The sequence below is a fragment of the Hemitrygon akajei genome, chromosome 1 (assembly GCF_048418815.1).
Source record: "Hemitrygon akajei chromosome 1, sHemAka1.3, whole genome shotgun sequence".
NCBI lineage: Eukaryota > Metazoa > Chordata > Chondrichthyes > Myliobatiformes > Dasyatidae > Hemitrygon > Hemitrygon akajei.
In genome coordinates this window covers 58,898,753-58,914,463 of record NC_133124.1, presented here as the reverse complement: position 1 = coordinate 58,914,463, position 15,711 = coordinate 58,898,753, and the positions used below count along the sequence as shown (strand labels likewise).

The window sequence follows — 15,711 nt, the reverse complement described above, 5'->3', positions numbered from 1 at the left end:
TAATTTACTTTGTTTTGATATCTTACATAAATTTAAAAGAATTCAGCATTTTAAACTTGTTCTGTTGCAAACCCATCAGTGAACTTCTCTGCTGCTTCATGATCAGCAGACACTTTATCTTTAAAATTTTTAAGCCTTTAAAATGTAATGCCTTACCCTTTCTTAAGTTTCTGCAATCAGCCTGCTGAATATTCACAATTCCCTTCAAATTCTAGTTTGTCATTATGGATCTTGGCTGATTTTCTGATCAGCATAACGTTATAGAATAGTACAGCACATTACAGGCCCTTCAGCCCACAATTCCTGGATTTAGTTGCTTCAGGTGTGATAGAGTAGGAGGGGCCAGAGGAGGAGGTGTTGCATTGCTTGTCCGAGAAAATCTTATGGCGGTGCTTTGGAAGGATAGATTACAGAGCTCCTCTAGGGAGACTATTTGGGTGGAATTGAGGAATGGGAAAGGTGTAGTAACACTGATAGGAGTGTATTATAGGCCACCTAATGGGGAGCGTGAGTTGGAAGAGCAAATGTGTAAGGAGATAGCAGATATTTGTAGTAAACACAAGGTGGTGATTGTGGGAGATTTTAATTTTCCACACATAGATTGGGAAGCTCATTCTGTAAAAGGGCTGGATGGTTTAGAGTTTGTGAAATGTGTGCAGGATAGCTTTTTGCAACAATACATAGAAGTACCGACTAGAGATGGGGCAGTGTTGGATCTCCTGTTAGGGAATGCGATAGGTCAGCTGACAGATGTATGTGTTGGGGAGCACTTCGGGTCCAGTGATCACAATAGCATTAGCTTCAATATAATTATGGAGAAGGACAGGACTGGACCTAGAGTTGAGATTTTTGATTGGAGAAAGGCTAACTTTGAGGAGATGCGCAGGGATTTTGAGAGAGTGGATTGGGTCAAGTTGTTTTATGGGAAGGATGTAATAGAGAAATGGAGGTCATTTAAGGGTGAAATTATGAGGGTACAGAATCTTTATGTTCCTGTTTGGTTGAAAGGAAAGGTTAAAGGTTTGAAAGCGCCATGGTTTTCAAGGGATATTAGAAACTTGGTTCAAAAAAAGAGGGATGTCTACAATAGATATAGGCAGCATGGAGTAAAGGAATTGCTCGAGGAATATAAAGAATGTAAAAGGAAACTTAAGAAAGAGATTAGAAAAGCTAAAAGAAGTTACGAGTTTGGTTTGGCAAATAAGGTGGAAGTAAATCCGAAAGGCTTCTACAGTTATATTAAAAGCAAGAGGATAGTGAGGGATAAAATTGGTCCCTTAGAGAATCAGGGTGGTCAGCTATGTGTGGAGCCGAGGGAGATGGGAGAGATTTTGAACGATCTCTTCGGTATTCACTAAGGAGAAGGATATTGAATGGTGTAAGGTGTGGGAAACAAGTAAGGAAGTTATGGAACCTATGACAATTAAAGAGGTGGAAGTACTGGCACTTTTAAGAAATTTAAAAGTGGATAAATCTCCGGGTCCTGACCGGATATTCCCCAGGACCTTGAGGGAAGTTTGTGTAGAGATAGCAGGAGCTCTGATGGAGATCTTTCAGATGTCATTAGAAACGGGGATTGTGCCGGAGGATTGGCGTATTGCTCATGTGGTTCCATTGTTTAAAAAGGGTTCTAGAAGTAAGCCTGGCAATTATAGACCTGTCAGTTTGACATCAGTGGTGGGTAAATTAATGGAAAGTATTCTTAGAGATAGTATTTATAATTATCTGGATAGACAGGATCTGATTAGGAGTAGCCAGCATGGATTTGTGCGTGGAAGATCATGTTTGACAAACCTTATTGAATTTTTTGAAGTAGTTACGAGGAATGTTGACGAGGGTAAGGCAGTGGATGTAGTCTATATGGACTTCAGCAAGGCCTTTGACAAAGTTCCACATGGAAGGTTAGTTAAGAAGGTTCAGTCGTTAGGTATTAATGCTGGAGTAATAAAATGGATTCAACAGTGGCTAGATGGGAGATGCCAGAGAGTAGTGGTGGATAATTGTTTATCGGGATGGAGGCCGGTGACTAGCGGGGTGCCTCAGGGATCTGTTTTGGGCCCAATGTTGTTTGTAATATACATAAATGATCTGGATGATGGGGTGGTAAATTGGATTAGTAAGTATGCTGATGATACTAAGGTAGGAGGTGTTGTGGATAATGAGGTGGGTTTTCAAAGCTTGCAGGGAGATTTATGCCGGTTAGAAGAATGGGCTGAACGTTGGCAGATGGAGTTTAATGCTGAGAAGTGTGAGGTTCTACATTTTGGCAGGAATAATCCAAATAGAACATACAGGGTAAATGGTAGGGCATTGAGGAATGCAGTGGAACAGAGAGATCTAGGAATAACAGTGCATAGTTCCCTGAAGGTGGAGTCTCATGTAGATAGGGTGGTGAAGAAGGCTTTTGGAACACTGGCCTTTATAAATCAGAGCATTGAGTACAGAAGTTGGGATGTAATGTTAAAATTGTACAAGGCATTGGTAAGGCCAAATTTGGAATATTATGTACAGTTCTGGTCACCAAATTATAGGAAAGATATCAATAAATTAGAGAGAGTGCAGAGACGATTTACTAGGATGTTACCTGGGTTTCAGCACTTAAGTTACAGAGAAAGGTTGAACAAGTTAGGTCTCTATTCATTGGAGCGTAGAAGGTTGAGGGGGGATTTGATCGAGGTATTTAAAATGTTGAGAGGGATAGATAGAGTTGACGTGAATAGGCTGTTTCCATTGAGAGTAGGGGAGATTCAAACGAGAGGACATGATTTGAGAGTTAGGGGGCAAAAGTTTAAGGGAAACACGAGGAAGTATTTCTTTACTCAGGGAGTGATAGCTGTGTGGAATGAGCTTCCTGTAGAAGTAGTAGAGGCCAGTTCAGTTGTGTCATTTAAGGTAAAATTGGATAGGTATATGGACAGGAAAGGAGTGGAGGGTTATGGGCTGAGTGCGGGTAGGTGGGACTAGGTGAGATTAAGAGTTCAGCACGGACTAGGAGGGCCGGAATGGCCTGTTTCCGTGCTGTGATTGTTATATGGTTAATGTTGTGCCGACCCTCAAACCCTGCCTCCCATATAACCCCCCACCTTAAATTCCTCCATATACCTGTCTAGTAGTCTCTTAAACTTCACTAGTGTATCTGCCTCCACCACTGACTCAGGCAGTGTATTCCACGCACCAACCACTCTCTGAGTGAAAGCCTTCCTCTAATATCCCCCTTGAGCTTCCCTCCCCTTACCTTAAAGCCACGTCCTCTTGTACTGAGCAGTGGTGCCCTAGGGAAGAGGCGCTGGCTGTCCACTCTGTCTATTCCTCTTAATATCTTGTACACCTCTATCATGTCTCCTCTCATCCTCCTTCTCTCTAAAGAGTAAAGCCCTAGCTCCCTTAATATCTGATCATAATCCATACTCTCTAAACCAGGCAGCATCCTGGTAAATCTCCTCTGTACCCTTTCCAATGCTTCCACATCCTTCCTATACTGAGGCAGCCAGAACTGGACACAGTACTCCAAGTGGGACCTAACTAGAGTTTTATAGAGCTGCATCATTACATCGCGTCTCTTAAACGTTATGCGCTATATGTTCACTCCGATGCTGGAGAATCCATTCTTTCAATGTGCATTCGAGATCTCCATTTTTCATTTCATGCATTTTTATTATTTCACTTTAACATTTGTTCATTTCCTATATGATATTACTTTTCAAAACTGTCTCTGATGCGCAGAGACCTGTGGGAATTTTCCCAGCACCTTGTGGGATTTTCGATTTATGACATCATGTCAGCATTCTAAAGAATTTAAGATATCGGAGGTTTTCAGATTATGGAATTTCCGAGAAGGAGTACTCAACCTGTATTTAAGTACCCAAGTCTTTAGTTCACCAAGAACAAAATAACAGGACAGGAAACTCTCTTATAGTAATTGTCATTTATGACTGAGGGGGCTGCAAAATTTCATAGAATAGATACTGTAGAAGAGATGCTTTTTCAGATCTGAGGGAACAAGTTTGCATCTTCAGAATTAGTCTTTCCTTATGAAAAGTATAAAACTAAGGAGGAAGTAGCTTACGTGTAAACCATTCTAAGAACAGGGCAGCAATAGAGGAACATGTTTAACATTTTTATCAAAATTGAACTACCTAATTTTTTTTTATATTGTGGTTTGGAAAAGTATGCATTCTACCATTTTTTAGCATGCTAGTGATAAGAAAATGTAATGAGCTGTTAGATATCCTTTGCAATGTTACTGGTACCTGGAGAGGCTGGCATGCGTTCTGAGCCTCAATGGATGTTAAAGTACACTATATTTGTATTTTACTTTGTTTTTTATATCTTACATAAAAGAGCTCAGCTGCTTGTGCTGGGCCGGCTTCTGAGATGTACCCTTCACTAGAAAAAAAACAACAAGTCGCAGAGGCAGGCAATCATGATTTTGGAGAAAATAGCATGTGCATTGTCAGACAAGCATTCTCAACTGATATATTTTTACAACTTTCAAACTATTCTCAATCCGGAAAGTAACCTGCAACATAGTCTGCGTACACAACAATTGAACTTCTAGCTTCTCTCGGTCTCTATCCCTTTACTCTTTCGGCATTTCATCTCTATTTGCTTCCCTAAAAATTGAAGTAGACCAGATAGAAACAAAAATGAATCAAAGCTCTTGTAATTTTATAGCATTAGGTTCTTCTAACGGATCTTTTTTTGTACATCTTATTTATAAGAGACTTAAATAAATATAAACTCTGGAAAGCACCCTGAAGCTGAAAGCTGGTATTGTCTTTGAATAGAAACGGATGTCCTTCCTCAAATATGTGCAACAATTTCACTGCAAACTGTAGTAAAGTACTGGACCCAACATTTCCACAAGACTGAAGATCAAAATCTACAAAAGCTGGAAATCTGAAATATAAACAGAAAATCCTGGAAACATTCAAATGGTTGGGCAGCATCTTTGAAGAAAGGAACAGAGTTAATGTGTTATCCAAAGATCCTTTGTCAGGGTATTTCATCTGTAATAATAACAGTTTCTCTTTTCATAAATGCTGCCTTATCTGCTGACTGTTTCCCATGTTTGCTGTTTTCACAAATCCCTCTTGTTATAATGCCGAATGCTGATTTCCCAAGAACAAGAGAGTAAGCTAACAAAATGCTGGAGGAACTCAGCAGGTCAGGCAGCATCTATGGAAAGGAATAAACAGTCAACGATTTAGGCCAAGATCCTTCCTCAGGACTGGAAAGAAAGGGGCAAGAAGCAAGAATGGAAGGTGGGGAGAGGAGGAAGGAGTATAAACTCGAAGGTGATAAGTGAAGCCAAATGAGTGGGAAGGTGGATGGGTGGGGGAGGGGGAAATGAAGTGAGAAACTAGGAGGTGATAAGTGGAGAAGGTCAAAAGGGCTGAAGAAGAAGGAATTGTGTAGGACTGGAGAGTAGACCATGAGAGAAAAGGAGACAAGGGAGGAGCCAAAATAGGAAATGGTGGAAGTAGAGGGAAGGGGGAGGGTTAAGAAATTACTGGAAGTTAAAGAAATCGATGTTCATGCCATCAGGTTGCAGGGTACCTAGAATGCATGGAATATGAGATGTGGCTCCTCCAACGTCACATCCCAGCTTCTCATTTCATCTCTCCCTCCTCTACCCACCAACCTACACTGCAGCTGGCTTCAGCTATCACCATCTAGCTAGTGCTCCTTCCCCTTCCACCAGCCTTCTTATCCTGGCTTCTTCCGCCTTCCTTTCCAGTGCTGATGACGGATTTCAGCCAGAAACATCTATTGTTTATTCCTTTCCATGGATGCTGCCGGACCTGCTGAGTTCCTCCAGAATTTTCTGTGTATTGCTCAAGATTTCCATTGTCTGTGGAGTCTCTTGTGTTTAAGCTTTAGGAAAACTACCAAGGCTACAACATTCACCACGAGTGTTAGAATTCCTGGGAGTGTTGCAGAACACAGGAACCTTGAAGTGGCAGTGCAGGAAGCCAATGTGCTTCAGAAGTCAGATGAAATACTGGCCTTCATTGCTCAGGGTGGCATAATGAGTGGCATGGTAGTGTACGAGTGGCACAGTAGCATAATGCTATCACAGCATCAGTGACGCAGGTTCAATTCCCACCACTGCCTGTAAGGAGATTGTCTGTTCTCCTGTGACCACGTGGGTTTCCTCCAGCTCCTCCATCTTCTTCCCACATTCCAACCTACAGGTTAGTAAGTTTTGGTTACATGGGTGTAATTGGGCAGTGCAAGCTCCCTTTATTCCATGGTCCACTGTCCTATCTGATTCTATCTTTTTCAGCCTTTCACCTGTTACCTCCCAGATTCTTGTATCAGGGCATTCCTCCCCTCTCACTTGCCTCTCACCCCACCTGCCCCACAGCCAGCATCCACATATCACCTGCCAGCTCTAGCTCCCCCTTCCCCCCACCTTTTCAAACTGGCAATCTCCCCTCTTTCTTTCTAGTCCTGACAAATGTCACGCCAAAGTATCAACTGTCCATTTCCTTCCATGAGTGCTTCCTAACAAGCTGAGTTCCTCCAGAATTTGGTGTGTTGCTCCAGATTCCACCACCTGCAGACTTTTACGTCCCCTCTGCAACTCTACAATTTTTGGAATGGTGGGTGACTACAGAGCCTTGGTATACGTACACACTGTTCTTCTGCAGGCAACACCTTGGTCCTTGGGTGCAGCAGAAAATCAGTGTCAGAAAACGGCACAAGAAATAGATATGATTCCCCTCACCAATCCCCAACCCCAAGCAACCCTCCAAAAATCCTGTTGTAACACGTGATTTCAAGCACAGAAGAATTTCCCAACCTTAATCTGCAAGTATGCTGCCCACTACATTAGCCATGGTTTCATGTGTTAAAAAGAAAACTGTTAAAAACTTATAGTGTTAGTCGGTATCACATAAAGATAACAGATAAATGAGGAGTTATACATTGAAAAAATGAATGAGGGACATAGTGATGTTGATATCTTTCTGTTGCCATCAACAACATTGACTTGCTGCATAATTACGGAAGTTTATTTAGCTTAATGCCAGAAAGTTTCTTTGTCCTACACGTATCTCCATTTAAGATTAAAATAGGTCAATGTGCTCCACAGTAATGATTTGTAGAGATTTTTGTTGCTGCTTTCTTCAACCGGTGGAGACCAAAGGCAGTCGGGTGTTTTGTTAAATTGCCTTTAGTCTGGCCATTTTTAATTGCAGCACAGCTGATTCTTCTTGCCTAGCGACTGAGTAATTGATGTTTCGAAAGCAGCTGTATAACTTGTCCTCCAGCAGTAGCGGCTGCCTTGATGTTTGTTCTACAAACAACCCTTTGCAGATTAGCAAAGTGAGCTGATAAAATGGAAGGAACAAAATTCTAGGACAGACTTGCTAAACAATACCATTATGGTTAACGTGTTTAGTATCTGTTATAAACTACCGTACACAGCAGGGATAGGATATTTTTTCACCACCTGCATTTCTGAAAGCATGTGGGTAGCAGATCCATTGAAGATTTTGAAAACAAATCCTAATTTTCTGCCTGTAAGTTATTTCCTGCTCTGTGACTCATGATGGGAGTGGTAGTTCTAATGCGCTCTTGTGTAATTTGTCAGTTTTGGTGTTTGCTATCAATGCTGTCTGGAAGTTTGGGGTCATCGGTGTTTCAAAATTATGCATCTGGCAGAAATCAAACTGAAACTGATGAAAAGCATTTACTGCTTTGTCATCTAACTGCTGAAGCATATCATTGAAACAGATTCTGCACTTCTTTCTGTCGTCTGAGAAGCCACTTGGGTCAAATTATTAGAACATTTGTCCCATGGCTGCACCCTGTTCCATCACTGGCATTGTTTAATAAGAATGATACAGAACAATGTTTTATTAAGATACAGACAATATGGGGATAAGAAGCATATGCCTGCGAGTGCATCGTACTACGTCAGAAATAAGAGCAATTTTTGTTTGCTGATTTCCTTCTTAAGTGATTGGCGTTTTCCTCTAATTAAATCATAGGGTATGGATACTTCCCACATCACTTTAGAACATTTGTTCCAAAACCTAGACTTGCATTTTGATTTCACCTAGTATTCTTGTTGCCAGATCTATCTGCCTATATTCCAGGTTTTTTCTGAGAAAATTTTTTTTTTTTTGCAAAGTCCAGGTAAATGAAACATGATTGCTTGTTTCAGGTTATCATTAGGATGATTCTTTGATAGTTGATAAAATAGTTACTATTATCAGGAGATTCCCACAAGCTGCTTGAAGAAAAACAAATCATGGGGGATATAAGCTGGTGTTTGTTACTTCTGCCATCTCTCCAGCTAGATACTGATCTCTGGAATGCTTGTTTTACAGTCCCTCAGTGTCCAGAGTGGCTGCCAGTTCTGAATTGGCTGATGGGTGGGATCTGGAGACTGAGCTACAGGTGGGACCAACAATACTTGCTGGGTAGAGCTTTCACTGAGCTTTTATGTGGTTCCCTGATGCCCCTTTCCATTCTGTGCATTCATGAACCAGTGATTTCTGCATGGCAGCAAGTTAGATACATGTTTTCAGGGAGGATTTGAAAGTGTATCTGAATTATTAGCACCACTCCACTGCCCACACCAACCCCACATCCTTCTGTAATGTTTTGCCATACAAAGATCTCATCTGTGATGGACGGCATTATTCACTTACAGGCATACATGAAGATTATTTACTTAAGCCTTTAAGTTCTTTCTTTATTTAAAAAAAACTCTATTAGCTGAACACTGAAACAATTCTGCAGTGTCAATCATACTATATGATGCAATGCTTGAGTTTAACAGCATGATACTGCAACAGGACAAGCAGATGAAGAAGCCTGTCTTTCTGAGGAGTTTGGGGTCAGGGATATGAACAATGTGGCTAACCCAACAAAGGTGACTAAATGTAATTAACACCTCAGTGTTGAAAATATTGTCCTGGGAAAGGAAATTTACATCAACGCATTTGGAGGATAGAACAGCTTTGCTGGTATCTCCACAGTGCTTAGAGATCTAAGCTTGTGAAGTATACAGGAGAGGGGCGATTACTGCTGCCTGGTAGAACATGTTATTTCTGCCAAATGTGAGGTCTTGATCTTCATACACTTTCTCACTTGGCTAAAGGCTCTATTGGAGGCAGTATTGAATTCCATCCCTTACTTGAGTTGTGGCTTCCAAGATATGGGAAGGAGTCCACGTTTTCCAGGCTCTCATTATGATCCTTTATTGTCAGTGGGTGGCATTGTAGGGCAGGGGGAAATTGGTAGAAATCTGCTTAGCAGATGTTTAGCATTATGTCCATTCTCTCACACGATTCAGTAAATCAGTTAACAACGATTTGGAATTCTGACTTTGGGCATCTGCTGGCAACCGGCAAGCATCATTGGCATATTGTTGCTCAGTGCCGAGGTTAGTGTGACTTTGATTCTGATGGGAAGGGATGTGGTCTGAAGCTTTGCCTCTTTGTCTGGCAAACTAAATCCTCTCCATCAGGAAGCTTATTGAAGTTGAGATACAATATCGTAAAAGAATGATTGAAAACAAACTAGAGTAGTAACGCCGCTGTGCTTGGACCTGTTTTGTAGTGGACCCTTTAATTAGCATCATGCAACTGACATTCTAACTACAGACAAATCTGAAATGGGTTTTCCACAGCCCCACTTCAGATGTTGATAAAATTGAAGGGTTTTTCGTAAATTCCAAAAAGGAATGCAGTTGATGCCGCTCTCTGACTTCTTCCTGAAGTTGATGCATAGCGAAGATGATCTTCAATAGGTTTCTGGATGGAATCCACAAATTTGAGGAAGCATTTCTTTGGCCATAACATGCACATATTAAGGAATGCTTTCTTTATATGTCAAATAGCAAAATTAATTGATAAGTAGTTAATTATTGTCACATATACCACGACACAGTGAAAAGCACAGTGTTTGTTTACCTAACAGATCAGATGGATCATTCTATACATAATACATTGAGAAAGTACAAAAGGGAACAAAGCAGAATACAGAACATAGTGTTACAGTTACAGAAAATGTGTAGTACAGGAAGACGAAGTGCAAGAGCCATGCCGAGGTAGATGAGAGATCAAAGTATCATCTTAATCATATGAGAGATCTGTTCAATTGTGATACACGCTTCCTTGAGCGTAGTAGTACATATCATATTCTCAACCTTTTGTATGTTCTGCGCAATGAGAGGTGAGAAGAGATAGTGAGCAGTTTGGGAGGGGTCCTTGATTATGTTGGTTGTTCTCTGAAGGCAGCAGGAAGTGTAGACACAATGGCAGGGAGGCTTGCTTTCTTGATGTACCAGGCTTTGTTTATAGCTCTGTAGTTACTTCTATAACTCTGTAATTACTTGTGGTCTTGTATGGAGCTGCTGCCATACCAGTCTGTGATGCACTTGGATAGGATGCTTTCCATGGTGGGTCTGTAAAAATTGGTGATGGTCATCAGAAGAATGCCAAATTTCCTTTGCTTTCTGAGGAAGTAGAGGTGCAGGTGTGCTTCCTTGGCCATAGCATTTTTTAGCTGGACCATGACAAGTAGTTGTTGATATTTGCACCGAGGAAATTGAAGCTCTCAACCATCGATACAGACAATGGCATACCCTCAGCCCAGCTTCCTGAAGGCAATGATCAACTCTTTTGTTTTGCTGACATTGAGGAAGTGGTTACTGTCGTCACACAGTGCCCGAGGCTTTCCATCTCCTGGCTGTAATCTGGTTTGTACTTGTTTAAACCTGGCCCACAGTGGTGTCATCTACAAAATTTGTAAATGGAGTTAGAGCAAAATCTGGTCACACAGTCATCAGTGTGTAGGGAGTAAAATAAGGGGCTTCAGCACAACAGATCATCAGAAACTACTCTGTTGGAGCGTCATTAACCTGAAATTGCCACTCTTTTTCTCTGACCTGATGAATCTAGACATGCTGAATATCTCCATCAATTCCAGTTGTTTCCCTCTGTTTCAGCATCTGCAGTCTTTTTTTTGGTTTATGTAGTATCTTATTCCAATTGATGTGGATAAGGATTTTAAACCTACCATTATAAATTCATTTGCATTGCTGGGGGGAGAAAAAGCTGTGTGTACATGAGGCACACTGGATTTAGCTGTCAGTGGAATTCAGAGGAATTTGACAAGTCTGGATGCCTGCAGCTGTGTTTTGAGCAAGGTGAGGCAGCCGTCATACTCTCTGGTTATAAACGCCTGGGGGGTGCATATATCGGAGCTCATCAGAAAGGAGAAGCAGCTCACACAGGGCAAAGACTTGTAATAACTTGCTTCAGACTGCAGCTGTTCATCCTAGCTCTGGGGCCAAGAAACGAACTGAGACTTTGTATGATTACTGACTAACACATAACCATATCTGTGTGTGGCCAGCGTGATCAGGTATACTTATAACTTTCAGCATCTTAGAGACCCTTAAAAATCAGTTCCAACAGACTCATTTTTAATCCTACCAGCACGTACAATGAGTTTGTTTGCAGGAATGATGAGGGTTGGATGGTAAGGTAACACTACATTAGCCCCTCCTGTTCTCTTAGCTGACCTTAGATGAATTATAGGGTTATGGAGCAAGTTGTGATTGGATACATGGGGGACTGTTTTACATACATATCATTCAGCACATTGATGCCGCAGTCCATTGGACTAAATATGTAGAAGTTCCTGGCATGTTCGTGCTTCTCACCCAATATCCATTTGATCTCATTTGGCTTTACCTAATATCCATTCCAGCCCACTGGGCCAGATTTAACACATTCTAGGCTGCGGAACTTGAACCAACACCAAGAACAGATTAAGTTGAGTAACTTTGGTGTGCTTCACACTAAATCTTAATGAGGAGATCTAAGCAAAGTTTTCAAAATTGTGACAGACTTAATGCAGGGAGGGTGCTTCATCTGGCTGGGATGTGTGTACAAGGTGAGAATGTGGTAACTTCTACTTTACAAAAAGACCAGTCGACAATTTGACAGCCAACAGAACATCTTTATCTGGGATGGCAAATGATATTTACAATACAGAGGCTTCCAGGTACCTCGTGTGGCCTGGGTGGAGGAACTATATACAATGCATACCGGGAGTAAAAAGAGCGGAAGTAAAAACACCACCAACCCCGGATCCCACCTCTCATTACCAACAGCTTCCCGATTAATATTAACTTACTTTTAATAATACTCACATTACAACAGAGAGGATCACAGACCTGGATTACTAGGCTAGGACTGAGAGGAAGAGAAATTCTTTCTCTCAGAGGTGGCAAATCTGAAATCTTCTAAAACAGAGTGCTGAAGAGGCAAGTCACTGAATATTTTAAGAAGGGAATAATTTTCTTAGCACAAAAGACATCAGTAGGTATGGGAAATATAGTAGGGAGATAGATGATCAGCCATGATATAATGAGAAGCTCAGAAAGTCAAATGGTCTGTTTCTGTTCCCACATGCCGGGCCTAACACAGCTGTTGCCCCTTTTCAACCCTTTCTACAGTACTACAGAATAAAAATGAGACTGGGATATAAAATGATTCAGGCCTCGCACTGACCTAGCCAATTCCAGCCTCATTCTTACTCCCTGCCATTACATGCATGACCTTGTCGTAAAATACATTCAGTCTTTCTATGTCCTTTACAAAAGTTTCTCAAACAGCTGCTGCTAGCTTCAGAAATTTTCTCCATTTTCTCTGTGATCAGAATAGATCTGCACATGTGAGATCTAACATTAATATAATTAAATATTTTATGTTCCATTAACTGAAAATTACAATTTCTTTGCCCTGAAATGTTTAATTTGCAGCTGACAACAAATGTGCAGTTCCCTCTAGCCTCCTGCTCTAGGACAAGTACTGGATAATGAGTGTCTCGCAGTGGAAAAACAAACAAGACACCCCACACCACTTCAGTAATAATAGCCATCTACAGACCTACCAAGAAGCAGTTCATGTGACTTCTGGTAGTCTCAGGATTGCCTGTCTTTTTTTAATTCCTTGTATGATCAAATGCAAATTTTAAATGTTATACTTTGCGAAATTAAATTGTATAGTGCAAGTTAATAAACTGATCCTTCAAGGGGAATTTTACCTCTCTCCACCTTGTTGGCACTCCATGAATACATATACATCAAGGTTCAACAATGTATATAGAAGCTAATAGACATTCAAATCCCATACCTGGAAAAATGCCCCTCAGCCATAATCTTTTCAGTAAAACCTGTCACACAAGAAGTGGAGGCATTGACAGACAAGAAGGAGATTAGTTTTTGTGGGACCAGAAGCTGTTCACTCACTCCCTCAATACTCAAGCAGTGGTTGGGCAGTTTCTAAACGGCCTATTTGTGCAAGAAGCTCACCATGCCTGAACTTAAAAATAGCCTGGGCTTCTTGCTTGTTCTATGGACCTCCTGTGTAGTAGTTATAATTCCCAACAATTTTTCTGCACGTCCTCACAATAATGATTTTGCTGCTGTAAGAAGGCTGAGTAATGTAAAAAAGCTATATTAAACAATTGATTATTTGTGAGATGTAACAATGTATTAACCCTTTTATTATTAAATTCATAAATACTTATTTTAAAAATACTCCATTTAATATTTTGGTTCAGTGGAAGAACGCTGAGACTGATCACAGAAACTAAGCTGACGTATTGGCACAGGTGTGCTGCCTTTTTGATGAAACTGCTTCTTCATAGAGATATTAAACATGTCTGTTATCTATCTGACAGGTTAAATTTGAATGATGAAGTCTGACCATCTGAAGAAAAGCAGGGAATTCTCCCCATAACTTTGCTACATTCAGTTCTCAACCAATACCACTGCGAAAAAGGAGATTGACTTCATTCATCTCATTTGCTATTTGTAGAACCCTAATATATGGGGTTTAGCTGTCAAATGCCTTATAATAACAGTCCTTCCTCTACAATATAATTGATTGTTTGTAGTTTGGTTTGAAGTAACTGGAGCCCTGCGTGTTCTTCTGCTGCTATAGTCCATCCACTTGAGGGTTCGATATGTTGTGCACTCTGAGATGCTCTTCTGCACACCACGATTTTAACACGTGGTTATTTGAGTTGCTGTCACCTTCCTGTCAACTTGAACCAATCTGACCATTCTCCTCTGACCCCTCTCATTAACAAGGAATTTTCAGCCACAGAACTGACGTTCACTAAATGTTTTTGTTTTTCGCACTGTTCTCTGTAAACTCCAGACTGTTGTGCATGAAATTCCCAGGAGATCAGCAGTTTCTAAGATACTCAAGGCACCTCATCTTGTACCAATATTCATTCCACGGCCAAAATCACTTGGGTCACATTTCTTCCTCATTCTAATGTTTGGTGTGAACAACAACGGAATCTCTTGACCACGACTGCATGATTTTGTGTTGAGTTGCTGCCACATGATTGGCTGATTGGATATTTGCATTAACAAGCAGGTGTACCTAATAAAGTGGCCATTGAGTGTACAGTATGCATAAAGTATGGTAACAACAGTGTAACAAAAATGAATTAGTTAATTTATGTGAAGCAAACTCCCATAAGAAATTAAATAAATTGGAAATTATTGGAGATCTGCAGGCCAGAGAGCATCTGAAGAGAGGAACAGAGTTCATAATCCTTTCATTCAATTTGCTTGCTTCTGTTGTTTGCATGATTTGTGTTTTTTTCTCTTTTGCTGTGCATTGGGTGTTGGTTTTTCTTTTTTATAATTGGGTTCTTTCAGGTTTCTTGCTTTTTAGCTGCCTGTAAACAGACAAATCTCAATGTTGCTTAATTTATATGTTCTTCGATAATAAAAGTACTTCCGAATCTCTGAATTACAGATCCTCAGTCCATAACAGACACGGCGGTAATAAGCACCAGTTAATATATTGTTAGTTGTGTTGAGTAAAGGGTAAAATCTAATCAGGTTGTCTAGGATAACACAGAGAGCTTTTAAAAATATACTTTGGATTGAAATGAAACGCGGTGACTGTTAATTCCAGGTTACTTTGCATTGCTTTGGAAATTTGACTGGATGCTTTCCAGCATAAGTATTTCAGTGCTGACTTCAATCCAGAACCAAACGCACATCAAATGCCATCATTTCTCATTGCAACATTTCCTTTTTAAATATTAACAGGAAAGTTACATGACTTGTTCAGAGAGTGACTGTTGGCCACTCCTGGGATAACTGCTTATCTCTGACTTTTAGCTGAAACTCCTGGCCTTGTTCCTTGATAGTTGAGGAAAGTACAAAGGGAGAAATACAGTACCAGTCTGGTGTTGGACACCTGAAGTTTACAGTTGGTCAGTCTTGAATGGGAATGATAATTAACATACTTATAGCAACTATATCACATGTTGATAACTCACTTAACAGCTACACTGAGAAAATAGTTTGCTGCACCGAAAAACAAGTTGACATACAGCCTGACAAGTTAAACGGTTAGCACCAGCCGACCATATAATTTAAATTTTAGATTTAACGCACCTTCACAAAGTAAATTTATTATCAAAGTTCATATATGTCACCAATTACAACCCTGAGATTCATTTTCTTACAGGCATACTCAGTAATTCCAAGAACTGTAATAGAATCAATGTAAGACCACACCCAGCAGACTGACAGACAGACAGACATACTTTATTGATCCCGAGGGAAATTGGGTTTCGTTACAGTTGCACCAACCAATAATAGAGTAGAAATATAGCAAAATAAAACCAGAAATAATTAAATGATAA

General features: G+C 40.5%; 1 protein-coding gene across 7 annotated transcripts in view; it reads left to right on the top strand.

Annotated features, from left to right (window-relative positions):
- dlgap1a (discs, large (Drosophila) homolog-associated protein 1a) overlaps positions 1 to 15,711 on the top strand; it is an 811,451-nt gene that overhangs the window by 733,600 nt on the left and 62,140 nt on the right. The window lies entirely within an intron of this gene.